Source organism: Temnothorax nylanderi, unplaced genomic scaffold, assembly GCF_030848795.1.
Source record: "Temnothorax nylanderi isolate EJ_2023f unplaced genomic scaffold, tnyl_v1.0 TNYL_tig0208_pilon, whole genome shotgun sequence".
NCBI classification, from domain to species: Eukaryota; Metazoa; Arthropoda; class Insecta; order Hymenoptera; family Formicidae; genus Temnothorax; species Temnothorax nylanderi.
This window is the reverse complement of record NW_027249270.1, coordinates 72245-91237: the sequence shown is the minus strand read 5'-3', so window position 1 is coordinate 91237 and position 18993 is coordinate 72245. Positions and strand designations below refer to the sequence as shown.

At 37.0% G+C, this 18993-nt stretch overlaps 1 long non-coding RNA gene across 1 annotated transcript; it reads left to right on the top strand.

Annotated features, from left to right (window-relative positions):
• The first annotated feature begins 985 nt into the window (after nt 1–985).
• Nucleotides 986–2519, top strand: LOC139779061 (uncharacterized). The gene is made up of 3 exons (XR_011719797.1): nt 986–1132; nt 1318–1397; nt 1746–2519. It is a non-coding gene; the product is annotated as an uncharacterized lncRNA (long non-coding RNA).
• The last annotated feature ends 16474 nt before the right edge of the window (nt 2520–18993 follow it).

Sequence of the window (18993 nt, the reverse complement as noted above, 5' to 3'; positions counted from 1 at the left end):
TGTGACCGAACTTCGGGTCTGAGAATATTATAAACTCACTTTGAATTGAAATAACGGTCGCCACTACGTTTATCGTGTGAGCGTAGAACGCTTGAGAGCCAACGATGTACTCGAAAGCTGCTTAACTTCCTTCCTTCCTGTCTCGTACCAAAATACAAAATGTCCGCTGCTCAGCTTTACGCGTAGTAATGATCAATGTCCTCGGACAAGATCGCGCACTAACACTCGGTTCACGAACGATTTCGTCAAGGATTAAGATGAAGATTTATTTAAATAATTATATTGAATCTCGTTTTGAGTTAACAAAACAACGATATATATTTATTTCTTGCACACGAATACAATTATGCGTAAGCGATTGACGAATCAAAAACTGTTCGCGGGCGTTACCCGGGTCCCTAACAGCATTAATATCCTGTATATTTATAAAATATACATTTGCTGTTAGGGGTACAAATCTCGATCCTTCGGAATACGACGTTAATATCGGATTCAATTACTCGTAGAACGAACGCTGCGTCAAGACTTTTAATAGTAATCGCGTATCGCGAAACTATCTTTTCCCTGAGCGTATTATTTACGATCGCGAATAAACGATATACAATATTGCGCAATCTAAAATACTCTAAGACCGCACTCGACTATACGTCCGCAGTCTTCAACAACTAGGCGAGAAAAGACCTGAAAAGACCTCGACTCTACTCAATCTAGCACCGACCTCTCCTTCGAGCATGCGCAGCGAGCGCCTGGGCGGTCACGCCATGCACTTATGCACATCTGCCATCTTCTTTCTCTTTCTATCATGTAGCTGTCTCTCTCTCTTCGGCTCAACGGAAACTTTCTCTTTTGATGCAAACTGCAACTCGACCTTGATCAAAACATGCTAACAGAAAAATTCCTGAATTCGGGGCGTATCAGGCTTGGTCGGGAAGCGGGTTTGGCTGACGTGCTGGGCCTGGGGCGTAGAGTCCTATAGTAAGAGAAGCGCCATTTACCCCCACCATGACTTCTGTCCGCCATCTTGTGTACCTAGCAGCTGATCCGTGAGTGTGTAGAGTAAGTGTATGTGAGCTTGCAACAGCTGTTGACGTCACAAACGGAGTTTGGTGCACGCAGTCACATAACAGCAATTGTAAGTAATTTTCTTTGTTTTTCCTGAGTGTATCGTCTGAATATAGTTCGATAGTGCAATTGAATTTGATCTACGTTGAACGTGAAAGTGAAAATAATTTGTAGTTTCGAGAAAATAATGTAAGGTTGTGAGGTTAGATTATGTTGGGTAAAAGCTAACTCAAAATGAATTGTTTTCTTTTCTAGATTTTCCAGTACTTTCATCGTTTCTCGCAGACGTTCTCGGTTTCAATCCTTGCAAACACATTCTGCATTCTAATTTCGAGGTTAGTTTTTATTCACAGCAAAAATTTTGGAGTATTCGGCTGAGATTTCATTTATCCGACAATGACATTGTCGGACGTAGCGATTGGCTGCAGAATAGAAAATTTCTAGAAATTCGAGAAATTTTTTATTTCGCAGCCAATCGCTTACGTCCGACAATGTCGTTGTCGGATGTATGAAATCTCAGCCTTCCTGTGTTTCGATCACTTTAGGTTGCATTCCATTATTCACTGCCAGTGCCGAAAATGTATAGTGTATTGATGTAAACTTGATTTTAATGCTGGCAATAAATATCGAAATGCAGCTTTAATATATGATCAGTATATAATTTGGTATATGATTTCTTGCAGTTTGCAGTTTTCTGAATGTACATCCCTTTAAAAGTTATACAATAAAGTCAGCTCAGGAAATACTGGAGATATCATACTGCCACAACTCTGATTCATTACTCTTAGAAGAATCAAAGCGTTACGAGAAGCGTTTTATAAAGAAAATGTGCGATCCCATGCAGAATCAGGTGTTTGCACATTGCCACAACTCTGAGTTTTCATCCTCAGAAGAATTAGAGTTGTTGCAAGCTTTACAGAGGGAATATATGGTCAAATCCGGAATCATTAGGTGTTTAAAGTTGAAGCAGAACATGAAACTTCATAGAATTAAAAGAATTCTGTATGAGACAGATCGAATGAGGAGTAAAATATATTTTATGAAAAACATATTTGATGTATGCGAATCGAATGCAGAATGAAATACCTACGTGTTTAACATAACGTGTTTAACGTATGATGTAAATATAATCATTACTGTTTTTGATCTTAAGGCTGATTTATAGAGGCCATAACCGTTGATTTAAGATGTAATCTTTAAGAAATTGACCAATCACAGTCGATTATTCTTCTCACATTCGACTGTGATTGGTCAATTTCTTAAAGATTACGGCTTAAATCAACGGTTACGGCCTCTATAAATCAGCCTTTAGAGGTTTTGGTGTTTAGATCACCAGCAACAAATATCTGTATGACATTACCTTATTATGTGGATAACTTTTTTTATAAGTGTAAAGTGAATTCTTACTATAGAGAATTCTTACTATTATTGTGAAATAAAATTGGTGAATTATTAAATGACTTTTGTTTATTTTCTATCTTGCAACTAAAATATTTCAAAGAAATATACTATCAGCCAATGCATACATATACAGTGCAATGGAAGTACGCTATTGTTCTCAGCACAGCCATACACCAAGACCCACTATAAGTATTAGTATTAATATTATATAATACACGTATAAGTATTAATATTTATATTAATTAGATAACATTGCTGTTATTAACAGTAATAACATTTACATATTATTTGAATTGTTAAGAAACACATTTCTAATGTTAATCTTATTGAATATAAAGGTCCAACAAAAGTAATTTTAATAAAAATCAAAATATGCAAATTATAATTCTATATTATTGTTATTAGTAGATATAATAGTAAGAAACTTTAGTAATAATAATATAGTAATATTAGTAAAAAATTAATTTTAAAAATTATTTAATATTGTCTTTACGTATGCAAGATTACGTATATCAATGAATAATTATATACTCATGTCATTAATAACAAAATATATTTCATATTTTATAGTATATAATTATAATTGTTTTGATACAGCTAATGGACGGTACAAGACCAAATACTTAATCTCTAGGCACAGCCTAACACATAATTACCCTGTCACAGTTATATATGCAGTACTAAGCCTAACTTAAACACAAAAATATATAATTTTTTTCTATCACAGCACTGCAAAACAGTCTTCTCAATAAAAAAAAATAATCTTAATTAAAAAAGAATTGCTAAAATCACATAATAACAAAAAGAAAATCAAAGTTTTAGCAATAATGAAGAAATTGATTGAGATCATAACTTTAATTACATTATTTTTATGAAAACACCTTCTTCACAGAAGCATGCATAGCCATAGTTTTGCTGTCGTAACGCCTTCCATTAAGATGTGCTAGATCTTCACAGCGTTTAATACTATATGTCCGTAGCCTCATAGTAAAAAACTTCTTTAGAATTTTGTGTGTAATAGAATGGCATGTGGGAATATTGCAGCCATCCCATACATATTCCATTTGCTTTACTAAGAAATCTATCATGTTAATTTTAGCTTCACACAAATCATGCCGTATTTCTCTGAATGTTATTTCTGATTTTGCGATTGCTTTAAAGCATTCATCGGAAACTTCCACGAGGTTCTTGTGTTTGTAATTTCTCATTTCAGTTACGAGGGAATAAGGATGGCGGTCGCTCCCCCTGCCATAGGACGGAATTGAGACACACATCACAAACTGTCGTGCTACTTATTTTTATACTACGAATAACTGACCCTGCCATGTCATATAGGATCTGCAACTCCCAAGAATCTAATATGTTTATGTGATGATCTTTTAGTTGAGGCAATACTAAAGCAGATGATTCCATCAATTCTTCAATAACATTTTCTTCACGTCGTGCTATAGCTATATTTCTAGAAAATTTCATAAAATCCATTGTTATATCCTCAACATCTTCATCATAAGTATCATTGTCGTAGCTGCTATTCTTAGCATTAATGCAGACCTGGCTCAGCACCAAAACCTTTAAATTTTGTTTTACTTGGAGAGGGTTTGTGTTACGATAAATACCCTATTTTCATATGTATGTATGTATGGACTCTCACATTTTCTTTATTAAGCCCTTATTGGTCAGATACTATTTTAGTTTATTTCGTTTATTACTAAAAGTGCGGCCAACTGACCCTCTCACAACCTAAGTTGGTAACGCGAAAACCGCTTCTGTTATGTTCTTCTTCTTCGCCTTCACTCTGTGTGTCCGCGAGTCCTCTGTGCGCATTGTCACGTCTCACTGCGTACTTTTACCCGTGTGATTATCAATAAAGTTTCTTTATACACGCGGTGTCTTTTTTGGCTTTTCGTGTGATTTCACCCCGCAACAGGTTATGGGCCCAGGCACGCACGCACGACATCTCTTACACGATTAAAAAGTGTTTCGAACTTTTAACGTGCCTCGTCTCGTCCACGAAAACCGCAGCCATTTTTTTTTTCTCGGATAATTCTCCAACGCAAAAATGAGCGAGAACGCGGACTTGAGAAATCTTGTGAGATTCGACGGACAAAACTTCCAACTTTGGAAATTCCAAGTGAGAGCCATTCTCGTTGCGCACGACCTTTTGGACATCGTCGAAGGTACCGAAACGAAACCTGAAGCAGCCGGTGATCCCAGGAACGCATGGATAAGAAGAATGCCAAAGCAATGTTTATTTTGTCATCTTCAATGGAATACTCGCAGCTCGAATACCTTATCACATGCACTACCGCAGCGGAAATGTGGACAAAACTTTCCACCATTCATGAACAAAAAAGTGCATCTAATAAACTGTCGCTCACGACAAAATTCCATGAATACCGGATGGCCCCTAACGACTCTGTTGCTCAACATATCGCCAAGGTCGAAAATATGGCAAATCAACTCAAAGACATTGACGAGAACGTGTCGGACATCATGATAATGGCGAAGATACTTGGCACTCTCCCCAGCAAATATAACGCTTTCATCTCAGCGTGGGACAGCGTAGATGCAGCGGGACAAACGCTACAACGCCTGCGCGAGAGATTGCTACGAGAAGAAGCCCGGATGTCGTCGATGGACGAAGTGAGCACCGCTCTGGCGGCATCAAGCATTACGAAGAAGAAATGGAGCCATCGTCCATCTCATGAAAACGGATCTTCGAAGCGTACGAAAGACATCACCTGCAGTTTTTGTAGTAAGTCCGGACATATCGCGAAATATTGTTACGCGAGAAAAAGAGCGTCGAAAGCAACCAAAAAGAGTGATGATTCCGAAAAAAAGAGCGATCCGAAAAACGACGATTCGGCTAACTTCACGGCTTTTGTTGTTCAAGACGCGAACGAAACGAATAGCGAAATTCCTGCATACACAGTCGATAATAGAGTGACCGCGATTTTTAACCTCAATGAAGAGTGTGTTTGGCTTCTCGACAGCGGCGCATCTCGGCATCTCTGCTGCCAGAAAGATTGGTTCGCGAAATTAATACCGACAGATAGCGAATATGTTTGTCTAGGTGATAACACAATTCTGAAAGTTGTAGGTCATGGAACAATACCAATTTCCAGACTGGTCGGTAATAAATGGTTAGACGGCGAAATAAACAACGTCGCGTACGTTCCAACCTTAAAGAAAAATTTATTTTCGACCGGCATTTGCACGTCAAACGGTTTCTCTATTACTTTAAACGGCGATCGCGCAGATATACTCTCGAAAGATAAAACAATTGTAGCGCACGGTATCAAACAATCAAACAAACTAATACGTCTGTTGTTCGAACCGAGAACGAAAATAACGGCTCATTACGCGTCTTCTACAGCCTCCTTAGAAACATGGCATAAACGTCTGGGTCACGTAAGCTCGAACTCACTCACTAAAATGATAGCAAACGAATCGGTTTCTGGAATAAATTTATCGAATAAAAAGCCTTTTTTCTGTGAAGATTGCCCATTAGGCAAACAATCCAGATTCCCTTTTTCGTCAACTAAAGCAAAAAGTGAAGTCAAGCCCGGTGATGTTATCCATACAGACTTATGTGGCCCGATGCAAACGTCATCGATAAGCGGAGCTAGATTTTTTTCTATTGTTTAAGGACGAAAGTTCAGGTTTTAGAACCGTATATTTTCTTAAACATAAAAACGACGTTTTCGATAGATTAAAGGAATTTCTTGCCCTAACTAAAAATCAATTCGGGAAAGATGTTAAAATTCTAAGGGCCGACAACGGCACAGAATTCGTTAATTCGAATGTTCGCGATCTACTAAACATCAAGGTATTAAACTGCTCACGTCAGCTCCTCACACGCCCGAACAAAACGGTCGCGCGGAACGCGAGATGCGCACAATTGTAGAAAGTGCACGCACTATGTTATTGGCGCGCAATTTACCGAAGTATCTCTGGGGCGAAGCTGTCAATGCAGCTACCTATATATTGAACAGAACCGTACCCCTACGTCCGGACGGGAGAACGCCTTTCGAAGTATATACAGGGAAGAAACCAAACTTATCCCATATTAAAACGTTCGGTTGCGACGCTTACATGCATGTTCCCGATGTCTCGCGCAAAAAATGGGACCCCAAATCCCAAAAGAAAATACTCGTCGGTTATGAAAAAGATTCAGACAATTATAGACTGCTTGACGTACGAACCAAACGCATCACCGTTTCCAGAAACGTTATTTTTAATGAGAACACGACCGATAACGTGAAAGATAAAGGAGTTTGGATTTCGTTTGATTCCGATAACAAAAACGCCGGAAATGGAGACATTAATTTAGATGGCTCCATCGAGTCTTCGGGTTCGGATACTTTTGTCGATGCATCTAGCACACCCTCGGACGACGAAACTCGTTCTCTCGACGAACAGGACCAAAGGCGAACGCGTTCAGAACATTACGATTTGCGAGCCCGCGGAAACCTACGCGAACCGGAACGTTATACGGCATACATCGCGTCATGCGACACTCCTTCTAGTTACAAGGAAGCCATCAACGGTAAAAACTCGGTCGAATGGACAGAAGCGATACAAAAAGAGCTTCAAGCCCACGAAGAGAACCGAACGTGGGAGATCGTACCGCTCCCGAAAGACCGTAAACCCGTAGGTCACAAATGGGTATTCAAAATAAAAGATTCCTCTAACGATAATTCAATACAATATAAAGCACGCCTTTGCGCTCAAGGTTTCTCACAACAGGCCGGTGTAGATTATAACGAAGTTTTTTCGCCCGTCGTTAAGTACGAATCAGTTCGACTTTTGTTAGCGATTGCGGCAAATGAAAATCTAAAATCAGCCCAATTTGATGTAAGCACGGCTTATCTAAACAGCGATTTGGGAGAAACTATTTTCATGCAGATTCCGGAAGGGCTGAAAGTAGAGAATAAAAATTTTGTCTTAAAACTAAATAAAGCGATTTACGGTTTGAAACAATCCGGACGCTGTTGGAACGAAAAATTTGATTCTTTTATCAAAAATCTCGGTTTCTCTCAATGCTCTTCCGATAAGTGCGTATACGTAGCAAGTTACGACGGAGACAAAGTGTACCTAGCGCTTTACGTTGATGATGGTCTCATATTCGCGCGGCGTGCGGAGACCTTACAGCGACTAACGTCTCTACTTGAAAAGAACTTTAAGATTACCGTCGGTAATTCAAGTCGTTTTGTCGGAATGGAAATACAACGTGTCAACGACGGAATTTTCTTATGTCAGACGAGTTACGTAAACAAAATTCTACAGAAGTTTAATATGACAGAAGCGAACCCCGTCAACACGCCCTTCGATCCACATACGCGATTAGAGAACCCTACTGGCGATCAAAATTGTAACGTGCCTTATCGCGAAGCGGTGGGTTCGCTCTTATTTTTGTCTATGATCTCGAGGCCCGACATAGCCTTTGCAGTTAGCGTAGTAAGTCGATATTTCAATAACTATAGTCATACGCATTGGAACGCCGTAAAACGTATCCTCCGATACCTTAGGGGTACCAAAGAATACGGCATTTTTTTTGCGAATAATAGAAATTGTGAGCTAATCGGTTTCTCTGATGCGGACTACGCTGGCGATCCCGACACCAGACGCTCAACTTCGGGATATCTCTTCATGTTGAATGGGACACCCATAACGTGGTCGTCCAAGCGGCAGACATCTGTAAGCCTAAGTACGACCGAAGCTGAATTTATCGCAGCGAGCGAAGCAACGAAAGAAGCAGTCTGGCTTCGAAAACTGTTATCAGATGTCGGACGTCGATGTGTGAAACCTACCACTCTATATGTTGACAATCAAAGCGCGATAAAGCTATCAAGAAATCCTGAATTTCATCGCAGGTCGAAACACATTGACGTACGTCATCAATTCATATGTGAAAAGATAGCTGACAACGAAATTGACACAAAATATGTAAAATCGGATAGTCAATACGCAGACGTGTTTACAAAGCCCTTATGTAGCGAAAAATTTAATATGTTTAGATCCAAGTTAGTTACCGCCGTCACGAAAACGTTCAAGTAGTGGGGGTGTTACGATAAATACCCTATTTTCATATGTATGTATGTATGGACTCTCACATTTTCTTTATTAAGCCCTTATTGGTCAGATACTATTTTAGTTTATTTCGTTTATTACTAAAAGTGCGGCCAACTGACCCTCTCACAACCTAAGTTGGTAACGCGAAAACCGCTTCTGTTATGTTCTTCTTCTCCGCCTTCACTCTGTGTGTCCGCGAGTCCTCTGTGCGCATTGTCACGTCTCACTGCGTACTTTTACCCGTGTGATTATCAATAAAGTTTCTTTATACACGCGGTGTCTTTTTTGGCTTTTCGTGTGATTTCACCCCGCAACAGTTTGGAATGGGTTGTTTCACTCTCAAGGCAGAAAAAAGGTTTTCAATACTACACTGACAAAACCGACCAGTAAGTATAAACTTGTAGCAACGCTTGTACAAAAAATAATCTTGCAAGCCAATGATGCTTGCGCATGCCATGATAACGCCAGTTTGACAAGGCTTCCAGTGCCCATCAGTGCCTACTATCATAAAACGAAATACATAAGCAGTTTTCTTGATGTGGTCCATTGTTTCTTCATATGCTTTCTTGTTCAACAGACCAAGAGCCAGCTTCGATGATCTGTTTGACATTATATCAAACCAATGGCTCACTAATCTAATAAAAGAAGCAGTGGTCCTATAAGCGTCTTTACCAGTACGTTCAGCATATTTTCTCAGCGCAATCTCGGTTCGTCGATTGAAGACTGACCGGGCCGTTCCAACTTTCATCTTTTCATATGAATTTCGACAATGAACCTTAGTCTTTTTTAATCTGTAAGCTATCTTTATTTCAAATTGTAATTCGAACTCTAACACATCATCTATATGTTGGATATTAACTACTGGATCCGTTAATTTCTCAGAAACAAGAAAGTCATAAGGAAGATAAATAATTTTGTTGCTTTCAAGCATAGTTACGATATTTTTGAATAAGTGTACTGGATCCGGTATAAAGTAAAATCTATCCTCTGCTCTAACTGGATGCTGTATGCTGACTACAGCATCAGATTCACGTGTGCAACCAATACCAAACATATTCCACATGGCTCTATTTTCACACCCCATGTCAGTTGTAATTGAGTGAACTTTCAGCCCTATTTTTTCACACTTGTCTATGACTTTCAGTATTATATCCTTGAAGACACTGCCACTGCTAGACTTTTTATCCATTATTTTGGGTCCTACCTTCCCAGTAAAAAAATAAGCCACAGCAACTTTCCATCGTCTACTAATTCCTCCACACATGATGACAAGGACCTTTTTAGCTGGTCCAACATGAGAAGGAAAGGTGCAATTTCCTATCATTTTTTTAGTTGAAGGATCAAACACTAATCCAGCTTTAATTGCCATTTCGTCTGCAACAATCATACAATCTCTTTCATTTTCAGACATATTTTTTACTGCACATTTGAGCATGTCGAAGACCTCATCTAAGATGCCACTTTCAAACCAAATATGTTCTACCGTTCTTTGTAGGGTCCTAACTGATGGAAAGATGGGTAGATAATTCACAAAATCACAAAAATTTGTAGTACCCCATTTCATCTTAAACACAAGGGCATCCTTGACAGTTTCTGGACTCCAATTAAATCGACCACGAATAGACTGCCTTTTTAGAGATGCAATCTGGTCAGCACGTAGCCTTGATGTTAAGTCGAGAGACTTTGCATTCTTCTGTTCTAAGCGCCACAATCTACACTTATATTTTTCATAAATAGGTTTAACAGTATGGTATTTTTTTGTTATTATTTTTCCTATGGTAGTCAGACGCTTATTGTTATGTTGTAAGGTTTTTATTTCTTCCTCTTGTTTTTTCAGCTGATCTTGTAATTCTTTAATTATTATTGATGATGGACTTGCAGTAGATGGAGGTATATAAATGGGTTCAGAAGCAGCACAGATATCGGCCAAGATAGTTAGTCGGTTGAAATCATCAGTACCATGGTCTGCAATGCAAGGTGCAGAAAGTTCATGACTAATTTCCTTTGGAAAGTCCATAACAGAGAGGTCATGAGAAGAAGTAAAAGAAAGCTCTTGGTTTTTATCCTGATATGGCACACCTTCTATTACAATGTTATTTGTTTTGGCTATTACTTGGCTTTCTGTAACTTGAATGGATTTTGATGGCTCATATTGAATTGAGGTACAGCCATGATCACGAGGTAAGCGGTTCAATTGTGCAGTGAGATCTCGAAAGGGATGACGCTGATGTACGTCAATAACATATCGATGGTCATGCATTGCAAGAGAGATGTTTTCATTATTTTCTATAGCCAAAGGTATTGCAGAAGATCGTAGCACTCTGGACCCATCTGCACGTACTTTTTCCCATTGCGATGCATCAAAATGATTCTGAAATTGTGCCAAAATTAATCAATGCATCATGTGTAAATATGTCACATATGCGAGGAGTAATAAAAATATCTCACCTCACAAATGTAGCTGGAGACTCCAGGATACCATAATGTCTGTCCAATCCTCGACATCCAAACAGAACGTCTTTCAGGATCTTTAGGAAAGCAAAAGAGCTGCTTTCCCTGTCCCACCCGAACATTGCAGCCCTTTACTACACACGTACGGACCATTTCAACTGCATATAAAAAAACAGTAGTATGATTACAGTCTTATAAGATTTTAATGTAAGTAAATAATTAGGTAACAAACATATATACATTAAGTAATGACAATGCAGAGACACAAACTAACCTTATATTAAATCTGTTCAATGTTTATTATGATATGTTAACTGACATTGGAAAAAGGGACCCATAATAATATAATAATATTACATATACTACGTTTACGCGAGCGTTACTTCTGTAGTAACTTACGATATATCACTCGTTTACGCGGAGTAAATTATCGTAAGTTACTACAAAATCCCGTTTACGCGAAGGAATTATCATAAGTTACTACAGAAGTAACGCTCGCGTAAACGTAGTAATATTCATATATTACATATTACGTAAAATAAGATTTTACCTTATAATTTCTAAGTCTCCTTCTGTATGTATATACGTAGCACTGCATAGCTCGCTGTTGTATATGGAGCCTTACATTGGTACACAAAATGGCGACTAAACCACGTGACTCAGTTGACCAATCAAAAGGAGTTCGCTAATGTCGCTTCTCTGATTATAGGACTCTACTGGGGCGAGGTGAACCGATCGGCGTTCTCGCGCCAGTCCCGGGGATCCGAGCTCGGTCCCGTGCCTTGGCCTTCCGCGGATTTTCCTTGCTGCGAGGTTTCCGTGGTGGCGCACAGTGGGATGAAATGCAAATCTAGCTGGACAAAACTAAAAAAAATCAATATTCTTAAATAAATCAAATAACATAGTAAAGTATTATTTATACTTGTATAATGCAGATTCTATCATAATAAGGCCGGTAAAATATTCTGATGTTGTTATAACAAAGCCCATAATAACAGTTTCTCAGAGCAACTAGTTATTGGAAAATTATATTGTGTCTTTACATAATTATGAAAGTATATTATTGCAATTAAATTGTAATATTTTTGTGTTTATTTAAAAGGTTAAATTACGTTCTTTCAGTTTACGTTATGTGTTTTATTTTAATTCTTGTATGTTCAAAGAAATTTAATGAAAAGTAAGTATTACTTTTTATTGTATAATTAGTATACATTATTGAGTAGAAAAAGCTTCAACCGGCTTCATCCAAAATAATCAAACCATAATTAGATTCTTTGTAGTACATATTTTAAGCACTGTATAAAATGATGTGCTACTTTTTGCAACTTTTGCAAATATTCTATCTTTTAACAGTAGATTTTTTGTAAATTCGTAAATAATATTAAAATATTATTCAAATTATGGAATGAATTTTGCATAAAAGCTAAAAATTATTTATTTAAGTTTGGCGGAACGAAGAAATCTAATTTTATTTACAATATAGGATGTCTATAAAGTCTGTCTCTACCCCTTTGAATAATTTTTCAATATTATTTACGCACTTAAAAAAATCTACTGTTAGAAGATAGAATATTTGCAAAAGATAAAAAACATCCAACAAGCAGCAAGATAGGCCGACCATTCGACATACAAATCGCCGAGAAAATGGAAAAAATATTTTATTACATCGAAAATCACGATGATTGCCAATTCACGTTAGCAGAGCTGCGAGATTTGCTTGGAGAAGATGCCCCTGCGGATATGACGATCCAAACAAAATTAATAGAAAAATATGGTAAAAATATTATTATTACTGTGAAGCCAAATAAAATGACAATAATATGTTTTTAATAACAATAATTTTTTTACATTTGACATGGATTAGGCCTACTGGGGACACCATGTAAAAAAAAAACGCGCCTTGTATCTTACCTCAAAGGTGGTGCGGAAATGGATACAACGCTCGACGTACACATTCGTCACTTTGTATTTCGCAAACGGTTCATCGTACGTGAAAAATAAATAGAACCATTTTTGTAGAAAATTTCATGATCTTTCTTTTTTGTAACCACCTTAATTGACCTCCGAGCCATACAAAACGAGATTTTCGCAAAAAACTGATTTTCGTGACCTTTGATCTTGAATAACTTTTTTAGCCCTGCCGATATCGTTCTCTATTTTTAATATGTTATTTAAAACAACGAAATAAAGCGATTAAAAAAAAAGTAGGATCTATAATTTTTTTGAACAGAAAACCTAAAATGACTGGACTAAATGGTGTTTTTTCCACGAGGTCGCATTTATCTCGATTTCCATCAAGTACAGATGCAAGACACAAATTATGGATACGTAATAGTGGTAAGTTTTTTACATATATATATTTTTACATTTTCTTGTATTAGACGCACATGCATGCATAAATATACGTAATACATACATACGTACGTACATACGTATACATATACATACATATATATATATTATATATAGATATTGACAAAATTATATAGGCATCCTAATTTTCATCGAAATTTTACTCAATTTTAAATTAGTAACTCCGCGTAACTCCGCGAAAAATGATCATATTGAAAAAAAATTTTCTTCTATTTTAAAGGGTAAAGTCTGTACTTGAAGGAACATATGACAGAAATTGATTTTATCCTTTCCCCATTCCAGTATTTTTTCTAACGTAAGAACGTATTTAATCTTCCAAAAAATGCAATTTTTGATGCACTCTACGGGGTGAAATAAATTTTTTGCGCAATTGCCATCATAACTATTGTCAACTTTGAACTTTTCCCTGTAAATAAAAAAAAATAAAGTTCGTACGATTTTTGTTCGCGGCGTTACGCTTATTTGAAATTGTGTAACATTTCGATAACAATTAGAATGTCTAATAATTTTTTCAATGACTGTATATGTACATATGTTTATATATTTTTTATTGATATATTTGGAAAAATAAATCAACATATCCAATGTGTGACAATGGCTGTATTACTGCTTTTATAAGAAAAGGTTAATTATTTAATTATATAATTATTTAATGCAGTTACTATATACTGGCAGAGAGAAGAATTCTCTCTGCTACTGGTCACAACCATCTTATATGTCTGACGTATCTTTATGGCGCATCACTGCAAGTAGTATAGTTCAATTACTGTGCGTCATGCCGCAATGGCATTAATAACTTACTTTTAATTTTATTTACTGTCGTTTATAATTAACTTAATATGTTTCGGTATTTTCAAAAAACGAATATAATACATTGCATTTGCAAGTAAAAATAAGAAAAGTTTGCGTTGAAAAAATGTTATAAATGTAGAAACGTATATAAAGTTGCGGTAGTGAAAAATCTTTAAAATGCTAATACTAACTGCTAGTTTACGCGTATGGTTTCCAATACCGCGGAACATTGTGCGTATTTGTATACATACATACTTTTATAACATTTTTTTAACACAAACATTTTTTGTTTTTCTTGCAAATATATTATATTATATTATATTCGCTTTTTAAAAATACTCATACATGTTAAGTTTATTATTACCAGCACTGAATTATAAAATAAATTATTAGTGCCGACACGGCCCTGATATGTTAGTACTCTTGCAGTGATATATTGACGCCATAATAGCATGTTAGACACATTAGTGGCAACAATTTTATTGAATAAGTAGCTTCTTCTTTAAAGTACCTGTACTTATAATCGTTGTCACAGATTGGATAATTTGATCTATTTCGACAAGTTTGGAGAGATAAAATATATTTGAACTTTTTTAATAACCTTGACGTTATGAGGGGCGCATCATTCGACGATTTTGAAATTACATGGACCATATTGATAATGCCAATAAAGGAGGTTCCAATTTATTGTCTCATATCACAAAAGCACATATTCGCCCCAATGCTTTTGAAACAATAAATGTAATAAAAAGAGCCTTTCAATTATTCAGTCATACGTTTGCATCCGCAATAAAAACTGCTGGTAATGCTCAAGTATTACGGACAGATACGTGGGATGCAACGGCTGATTTTACAGAAAATCTGAATAAAGTAATAGATGCTTGCAATTCTTACAGTCTAAAAGTTACACATGGCGGAAAACGACCATTGTCTCCCAAAAATCCTGTCGTTGAATTGTTATTAACAGATTTTCTGAAATGTTGCTCAATATGGTCTACATCGCGGGACAAAATATCAAAAATTCCTTGTTTAAAAGGCTTTATTATAACTGTACAAGCTATACTTGAAGTATATAAAGAACTCACAAGGCGATATGAAAATTTTGAACTTGCAACAGGATTATGTAATCAAGACTCGGTTGAACATTTATTCTCTAAATTAAGACAACGCGGAGGATTTAATCCCAACCCCACAGCAAGAATGATCCGACTTTCTCTGAGACATATAATATCTACGGGATATATTCCAACAACTGATAAAGGCAATGTTCAATGCCTTGAAGCTGAATCTCTTATTAATTCACCGAGTCATCTTGTTAAAACGTTAGAAAATTCATTGAATGCAAATCATACTGTCATACAATGTGACAATAGTTCTGAAGATGAAACATTTATGGAAGATTTGCAACTTCTTGCAGAATACGATAATGTGATATGATCAAAATGCTGTTGCATTTTTTTCTGGATATATATAGCGCGACGAAGCGTAGGAAAAACGAAGTGCGATAATTGTCGTCATTGCATGATGAAAACGCCAATGGAAAACGCAACGGAAAATGAGATGTACATAGAATTTCAAGAATATCCAAATGCAGACGAAGATGCTCCTGCAGTAACGAAATTGATACGACAGATCTTTTTACAAAAGTGGTCCAAACGCAATTAATGGCATTCAATCGTGTATGGCTACATTATTATTGGCCATCAAAGCAAATTCTAGAAAAGATAACGAATGAATGTATAAATGCAACAAATGAAAAACACTGTGAATGGCTAGACAAAAATAATGCGTGCTACAATCATCGACTGCAAGCGTTGCGATTTATGACGAAGGTAAAATTGTACTCTCGCACGAGATATAACAATCGTGCTATAGAAAAAGGCAATACCCGCAGAAAAATGAGTAATTTGTTAAACAAATAAGAAATAATTACAAGATTGTAGCAAGATAGAATAAAAATAACTGCAATACATAAGCATAAAAAAGTAAGCAATAAAATAACATAGAACGCAGAATCATTTTAAAATATAATGTAACAATGCTTTTTACATATTAATTTTGTACAAAATATGAAATACAATACTTTTTTAAATCTATTATTGTTTTATTGCATCTTATCGTACCGTCATTATATGGACAGAAATACTTTCTACATTGTATCATGACATATTGCATCCATTATGTCTCAATAGAGGCATATATGTTTGCAAGTTATGTTACTTTGCAACGAGTATGAATTTCCAGTAATGAGAAAAATAAGCTTAAATTTTTTATTTTCATATAGAAGACCGCAATCACAATTGAAATAATTGCATAAATCGTAGACTAGCAGGTCTTGTCACGGAATATATAAAAAGTTGTAATATGTGATCATGCTACGAAATTGTAAAATCATGCATTTTTTTGTTATCAATGATGCGTAATAAGTAATAAGATGCAAATTATAATAAAGATTTAAAAAAGTACATTTAGATTTATTATATGCTGCTATTAACATAAGCATATTAAGTGTTGTGCGCACGTTATTCTACAACTATAATAACTAAACTATTAAAAGTATTACTACTAAAAGTACTATTAAAACTAAAAAGTAACGTACACACGTACTATATATCATTGATTTTAATAAATCATTTGCAATAACAAACGTCGTAAAATATAAATATGAGAAAAAAAAGACGTCAAAATACAACTGATATTTTTATTAAAGGAAACCTACATTTATGTATATTTCCCCGTGATGAAACCTGTTAGTCGACGATTTATGCAATTATTTCAACTGTGATTGTGGTCTTTACGTCATGCTCATTAACAGCAACACAAAGTATTGAAATAAAACTTGTAAGTTTAAATCTTTTTTCTGCGTTTTTTGATAAATTTTTTAAAAAACGCGTTCTATGTTTAAATTGCACATCAGCTAAATATAAATAGTTTATATAGCATAGCCTTAAAAAATTAGTTATTTCCAAATAATATAGGGGAGACCGGGGCTAAGCCGACAACGGGGCAAACTTGACACTAGGCTTTTTGCCAATTTAAATCTATCGTAGAAACTTGCCTTTCCTACTGTAAATGCGTCTTTATGTGCCAGTATTATCAACGGAATTTGGTAACATTCTGAGTTATAGTGTAATTTTTAACGCGACATAAGCGTTTTTGATAGTGAAAAGTAATTTTTCTGATCTCTCGAAAATGTCTACTCTTTCATCGAGCTTTACTCTTGCGAATCTACCGGTAAGTGATTTTGATGGGAAATTTGATGCTCTATATGAATCCGATAATCGTTTTTGCATATTTTCGAAATTTTCATGTTTTTGAAGTGACAAAAGTGAAAAACGACGTCCGGGGCAAAGTCAACACCACGCCGTTTCGTCGGCTCCCAGTAACAAACGATGCTTGTCATGCAGCCGTATGGCTCATGACAAATGTATGCGCACGTCCGATTGCGAGTTTACCTGTATTAATTGTTTTTCAGACATGAGTTTAGATGAAGATAATTGAAAGTTCAAAATTTTTGTTCTCATTATTTTAAATGATTGTTCTAGCTACTTTATTCCGAATTTTTGTACTTTTTAAATACACAATAAACAATGTATTTTCATTTTCAGACAGTAAAAAATAAGTTCCAGATCAAATTGTGTCGATCAGACAAAGTGTTGAGTTTGCCCCGGCGGGGTGTCGAGTTTGCCCCGGCATTTTTCAATTCGAAAATTTGTCTTCGCGTCACTTTTCCTTTCCTGGCGGCAAAACAAAGCGACGTACAGCAAAACTTCCTGAATCAATTTTGTACCTGAAGAAACACTCTTTAAATATGTACCATTGAATTTGCCTAAAAATTTTAATTAAATATTAAAAATTGCCTTTGAAAAAATAGTGTCGGCTTAGCCCCGGTTTCCCCTACATATATATATATTTTTTTGCTAAGATATTTATGTATTAACAACTATTTATATTGTTAGAAATCTTAATATTGTAGAATGAAGGGGAGGGGTTTTTAGTGGGTGCAAGCCCCACACTACCCCGCCGGACGGCCGACGCGGATGAACGTCAGGCATTTTCCCCTCCCTGCTTAAAAAAAAAAAAATTGCGTGTACATACATCGTCGCGTTAGAAAAAGTATGACCGGTGGACTACTGGATGCAACATATTGATATACATATATTGAAACAGTATAATATATAAGTGTCCAGGCAAGGACGACCCTCATGAAGGAGTGGGAACGTTATCTCGAGAATCCCACCCTTGCAGGGAGGAGGGTCGTCGAAGCCGTCCGGCCCTGTCTGCAAGACTGGGCAGACAGAAGGGGACGCGGTTTGTTCTTCCATCTGACGCAGGTGCTCACCGGACACGGTTGTTTCGGGGAGTACCTGTGTCGGATTGGAAGAGAAAGGACCACGCAGTGCCACCACTGTGACGCAGTCCTGGACTCGGCGCAACACACGCTTCAAAACTGTCCGGCGTGGGACGAAGAGCGCCGAGTCCTAAGGGACTGCGTCGGGCAGGATTTCGCGCTCCCGACCATAGTGGCAGCGATAGTCGGGAGCGACGAGAAATGGGCGGCCGTCTCCTCCTTCTGCGGTCAAGTCATGGCCTGGAAGGAGAAGGCGGAAAGGATCAGGCGCGGGGAACGACCTGATCCCAAACAGCCGCCGGACCAGGGCGTCTTTCTTAGACCGCGCGGGCGAGCCCCCAGGAGGGGGGAAGCCCGCGGGAGACGCCCTCCAGCGCCCGCTCGACCAAGAGCCTATACAGGCCCGCTCTCCGGAAACGGAAGCACCACCACATATTGCTGCTGCGGGGCAATTCGGTACGGGTTGGTGGAAGGTGGCAGCAGCGACT